The sequence below is a fragment of the Stomoxys calcitrans genome, chromosome 3 (genome assembly GCF_963082655.1).
Source record: "Stomoxys calcitrans chromosome 3, idStoCalc2.1, whole genome shotgun sequence".
NCBI classification, from domain to species: domain Eukaryota; kingdom Metazoa; phylum Arthropoda; class Insecta; order Diptera; family Muscidae; genus Stomoxys; species Stomoxys calcitrans.
Window position 1 is genome coordinate 73,936,943 of NC_081554.1, and position 6,525 is coordinate 73,943,467.

The following is a 6,525-nucleotide window of genomic DNA, read 5'->3' on the forward strand; positions in this document are numbered from 1 at the left end:
CCAATTCATTTTCTCTATAGAAAAGCAGAAGCGGGCCAAGAAGCATATAAATCGCTTGTGCTAGTTTTCAACGGAATTTAAAGTTTATATTCATTTGGAATTTCATGGTTTCAGGCATTTTGGCTAGCAAACAATTTCAGTTGGTTGCACTTGTGCTGCTACAGAGCGGAAGATGTATTTTATTCAACGGAAATGCACTCATACAAACAGAAGTAAGCACACACACACACACTCATATGGCCAACTGAGCATTCTCTCTCTCAGTGTTGTTGGTGTGTTGTTCATAAATAACCATTAAAGCTTTGGGAAATTTATTAGAATTACAACTTAGAAATTGTTTGCTTTGCCTCGGCTTTGAGTTTCAACGGCATGTAGATTAGAATCCGGCCAACAGAGGGGACGATATGCAAACATCAAGGAATTTCATAATGCATCGCATCATTTGTTAATTGGACTAATGAAAATTAAAATCAGCAAGATGAATCGACTTTCGATATCTTTAGTAGAGGCAGTTTTAAAATATAATTCAATATGATCCATCCAACTATCTATCGTTATGGAAAGCTTATAGATTCTCATCCATTTGAAAATGTCCATAAGGAATTTATTTGCCGAAATTCTATATGGGATTTCATCTTTCGTTATTTTCCTATGGTAATGTTAGCTTATAACTGTTGTTAGCAGATTGGCTGATGGAGTGTGTTGGCAGAACTGGTGCCAGAATAAGACCTTTCGGTAGTAGGTTGGGTTTGTAACCGGAAAGAAACAGGTAGCAAGTAAGAACGTATTTAGTTCGGCGATGCTGAGCTATTAATACCTACCACCTTTTTGGTATCCACTACCGAAGGATGGTATTTATTTTGTCATTCTGTTTGCAGCACATCGAAATATCCATTTCCGACCCTATAAAGTTTATATAGTCTTAAGCGTCGTAAAAATCTAAGACGATCTAGTCATGTCGGTCCGTCGGTCCGTCTCCCCGTCTGTCTGTCCGTTTCTCCGTCTGTCTGTCCGTCTGTCTGTCCATCTGTCTGTCCGTCTGTCTGTCCGTCTGTCTGTCCGTTTGTCTGTCCGTCTGTCTGTCCGTCTGTCTGTCTGTCTGTCCGTCTGTCTATCTGTCTGTTCGTCTGTCTGTCCGTCTGTCTGTCCGTCTGTATGACTGTCTGTCTGTCAGTCTGTATGTCTGTCTGTCTGTATATTGCAATCATACTGTAGTCTTTAAAAATAGAGATATTGAGCTGCAACTTTGCACAGATTCATTTTTTTGTCAATAGGTAGGTTAAGTTCGAAGTTGGGCTATATCGGACTATATTTTGATATAGCCCCCATATAGACCGAATTTGCTGAAATTTTGGACAATGAGTTGTATTAGGCCACCCGATATCATTCTTAAAGTTTGGACCTTCTTAAAACTTGGATATGGATATAGCTGCCATATAGACCGATCTCTCGATTTAAGGTCTTGGGAAAATAAAAGGCGCATTTATTGTCCGATTTTGCCAAAATTTGGGACAGTGAGTGGTGCTTGGCCCTTCGAAATTCCCCTTCAATGTGAGTGAGTTGATTTAGGCCCTCAATACCTTTCTGTAATTTGGCCTAGATCGGTTCAGATTTGGATATAGCTGCCATATAGACCAATCTCTCGATTTAAGGTCTTGGGCCCATAAAGAGCGCATTTATTGTCCGATTTCGACGAAATTTAGTACAGTGAGTAGTGTTATGCCATTCGACATAATTTTCTATTTGGCCTAGATCGGTTCAGATTTGGATATAGCTGCCATAAAGACCGATCAGCCGATTTTAGGTCTTAGGTTCATTAAAGTCATATATATTATCCGATTTTGCTGAAATTTTGGATAGTGAGTTGTGTTAGGACTTTCAATGTCCTTCTTCAATCCCAGATCGGTCCAGATTTGAACATAGTCGCCATATAGACAGATCTCTTGATTTAAGGTCTTGGGCCCATAAAAAACGCATTTTTTGTCTGATTTCGTGAAATTTTGGGACAGAGAGTTATGTTAGGCCCTTCGACATCCCTCTTCAATTTGGCCCAGATCGGTTAAGATTTGCAAATAGCTGCCATATAGACCGATCTCTCGATTTTAGGTTTTGGGACCATAAAAGTTGCATTAATTGTCCGATTTCGCTGAAATTTGTGACAGTTAGTTGTGTTACGCCCTTCAACATCCCTCTTCAGTTTGGCCCAGATGGGTTCAGATTTGGATATTGCTGTCATATAGACCGATCTTTCGATTTAAAGTCTTGGCCACATCAAAGTGGCATATATAATCCGATTTCGCTGAAATTTGACACAGGGTCTTATGTAAGGCTTTCCGACCCCCGTTTCGTATATGGTTCAGATCGATCTATATTTAGATATTAAATTAAACAGGTCTTTGTACTTATCAGACCGCTGAATGTCTGTGCTGAATTTGGTCCAAACACGACCATTTTTCTGCTGATAGGGGGGCATATATTATGAATTTTTCACCGTATTATGACGAAAGGTGGTTTACATATAATCACAAGGTGGTGGGTGTCCAAAGTTTGGCTCCGGCGAACTTAACGCCTTTTTACTTGTTTATTCCATTTTATTATAACTCTACCATATCCATTTAATATCCAAAAATATACGCCGATTTTAATGATATTTTGTTCAGCTGACGATAACCTATATACAAGTAACATTTCTTAGTTTGAAAGAAATCGGGTAATAAATTCGTATTTTATATACTGCAGTTGTCAGACCTATAATGCTATTTGATGTTGTGGTCTGGTGGATGGGGCTTCAAAAGTCCACCTACTGCGCAATACTTAACCGGATCCAAAGGATGGCTTGTTTGTGCATCACAGCCGCACTGGGAACTACACCACCTGATGCCCTGAATTTGATGCTACATCTTATGCCTCTGGACATTGTGGCTAGACAAATTGCAGCGACCACTGCTGAGGTTAAGGGAGCTTTCTCATTGGTGGCTACAGCGGCTATGTTGTCGTTGATATTATATCCGATGTTCCAGGCAGTGTGTAACAGAAGTTACATAAACAGAAGTTACATAAACTTCTATACGGATGGTTTTAAACCAAATGACCAGGTGGGCTTTGGGGTGTACTCTAAAGATCTAACACTGGTCATACTCACTACAGTGTGTATCAAGCGGAGATTCTTGCAATTAAGAAAGTGGTGGAATGGCTAAGATATAATGTCATGACGATTGGCATAAATATCTTCTCAGACAGCCAGGCAGCCATTAAATCCCTGGAGGACGTATTTCTGAACACAAAAACCGGCCTCGACTGTAGTAGATCTGTCAACGAGATGGCCACAGAGATATCCCAGGGAACTGTAAAACGGACGAGTTTGCAGGAATGAGTTGCAAGTTATTGGGCTTTTTAAATCGAACTGGATGATTCCGGTTTGGTCTATGTGGTAACTACATCTAAATATGGTCTGATCTGGACCATATGCGGGTCGGATGCCGGGAGTCTTAAGTAAGGCTGTTATGGGCCTAAGACCCAAATTCGGCATTTCAGTCTGTATGACAGCTATATCTTAATAAAGACTGATCTCGTCAATATTATGGACCAATGTCGGGAGTTTTAGTTCAACTCACTGTTCCAAATTTCAGCGAAATCGACCAATAAATGTGCCTGTTTGGGTCAAGGACCTAAAATCGGCAGATCGGTCTATATGGTAACTATATCCAAACTTATTCCGATCTGAACCATAAAGGATGTCGAAAAGCCTAACATAAGTCACTGCGTCAAATTTCAACGAGATCGGATAATAAATGCTCTTTTTATAGGGCAGATATCGGGAGGCTTAAACCAACTCACTATTTAAAATTTCAGCGAAATAATAAAGTTTTTATGGGCTTCAGACCCCTTATCGACAGATCAGTCTAGATGACAGCAATATTCAAACATAGTCCGATCTGAACCATATTAAGGCCGGATATCGGGAGGCTCAAAACAGCACACTGTTTCTAATTTCAGCGAAATCGGGCAATATATACTTTATAGGGTCGGAATATATACTGGGATCTGATATTTCGTATGGAAACTATCGATGAACAAACTGACTTTCTACAGAGGAATATATGTGACCTACAGGAACTTACGGTTCCACTCAAGACTAGAAAAGTGTCCTCCAGATCGAAACCTTGGTTCTCCCGGGATATTCGTTCGGCTATTCACATCGCAGGTGGAGACGTTTCAGGACGCCTGAGTTACATAATGCCTTTCGCTCAACAAGAGACCATGTCAATAAGTTGATTAAGATAGCGAAGAAAGACTACTATTACAGACGCTTTACTTCTGCAATAGGCTCCAAGAGAACGTGGAAGGTTATTCGAGACATAGGAATTGGGAAAGATACTAATAGATGTTCAACAAACTTGGACATCAATGGGCTTAACGATGCCTTTGTTAATGTCCCACAGATCCCAGTTGATCCCAATTTCTATGGCTTCAATATCTCCCCCTCCCTCGATGCCGACTCTGGTTTTGGCTTCAGCTGTATTGGTCCCACCGATGTCCTTGAGTGCGTCGCGACTGTAAAGTCTAACGCTGTCGGATCTGATGGCATTGATCCTAGATTTGTAAGACTCTTGCTCCCCCTTATTATTTCTCATGTAACCTATGTTTTCAATAGGATTTTGACCACGAGTTACTTTCCATTAGCGTGGAAACATGCCAAAGTCATCCCACTGCCTAAAAATTCCAAGGAATATAGACCAATTGCGATTCTTTGTTACTTGTCAAAGGTCTTAGAGAAATTGTTGTATTTGCAAATGTCGTCTTTTGTCAACGAGAACTCTTTGTTATATGTGAGACAGTCCGGGTTTCGACCTAACCACAGCTGCGTAACTGCCTTGGCAGAGGTCACTGAGAGGATCAGGGCCAATTTGGAGAATGACAAGATAAATTTCCTTGTTCTTCTTGACCATTCTAAGGCATTTGACACTGTGGATCATTCCTTGTTATGTGATAAGATGAGACATGTTTACAATTTTTCTTCTACGTCCGTTCGTCTTATTTTGTCGTACCTGTCACACCGCATTCAGTCCGTCAGTTATAAGTCTTCTCTATCGGCACCTCTGCTTGTTTTAAAAGGTGTTCCTCAGGGATCAATTCTGGGTCCTCTTCTCTTTTCATTGTACAGTAACGACTTGGCGGGACAATTGTCTTATTGTGAGGTACATATGTACGCTGACGATGTACAAATATATATCGGCAGTCCGAGGGATGAGATTGCTGAAAACATACGTCTGCTTAATCATGATCTGTCAAGAGTCAGCACGTGGGCGAAAGCCAATGGCCTGTGTCTCAACCCTGTAAAGGCCAAGTGTGTGGTTATCAGAAACAGGCTGTCTCGTTTTTCATGTGATGTCGGTATATTCATTAACGACTCTAGATTGGACATCGAACTTGTTGTTCCTTAGATCGCTTACTTTCCTGCATAAACTGATATACACGCAGGCACCACAATATCTGTATGGATTTATTGATTTCGCCAGATCTACTAGAGGAAAAAAAATCATTCCCAAAATGTATCGGAGGCTTGTTTCTGAATGGCATATGTTCATATTCGCTGTACGTCTCGGGAATTCACTTCCTAACTATCTGAAATTACTCAGTAACTCGGCAACATTTAAAACCAGACTTTGGAAACATTTTACTGCATTAAGTTGATGAATATTTCTTCGGATCAACTAAGTCTATTAATTCACTATTAATTCACTTTTGTTTTTTTTTTTTCTTTTAAATTCAAATCTACAAAGCCAAAAATGTTAGTATTTTCCGTTAGTAAGTTATTCATTCAAAATCTGTGATGTATTGTATAGCTATAGATTCTTAGTTTTAAGTGTTTACTATGTACAATTGTTGGAGATATTACCCGCACTTTTAATTATAAGAATTTTATATTCTTGTTGTGCGGGTGTAAATAAATAAATTACAAATTACAAATGGATATTTCGATGTGTTACAAATGGAATGACAAAATGATATACTCCCATTCTTCGGTGGTGGGTATAACGTGTAACAAGAAACAAGGCATCTAGAAACCGAATAAGGATGAACGGGAGACCGGTTTATATGGGGGCTATATCAGTTTATAGACTGATTTAGACCATACTTGGCCATATTGGACAGAAATTGCGGCTTTTGAGAGCTCTAGAAGTCAAATCGGGAGATCGGTCTATATAGGAGCTATATCAGGATTTGGACTGTACTAGGCACGGTTGTTGGAAGTCATAACAAAACATTACGTGGAAAATTTCAGCCAAATCGGATAAAAATTGCGGCTTCCAGTGGCTCAAGAAGTCACATCGGGAGATAGGTTTATATGGGAGCTATATCTAAATCTGAATCAATATTGCCTATTGGCAATTTCCAATGACCTACATTGATAATAAGTATTTGTGCAAAATTTCAAGCGGCTAGCTTTACGCGTTCGACCTCCATCGTGATTTCGACAGACGGAGGGACATGGATAAATCGACCCAGAACGTCCAGAGGATC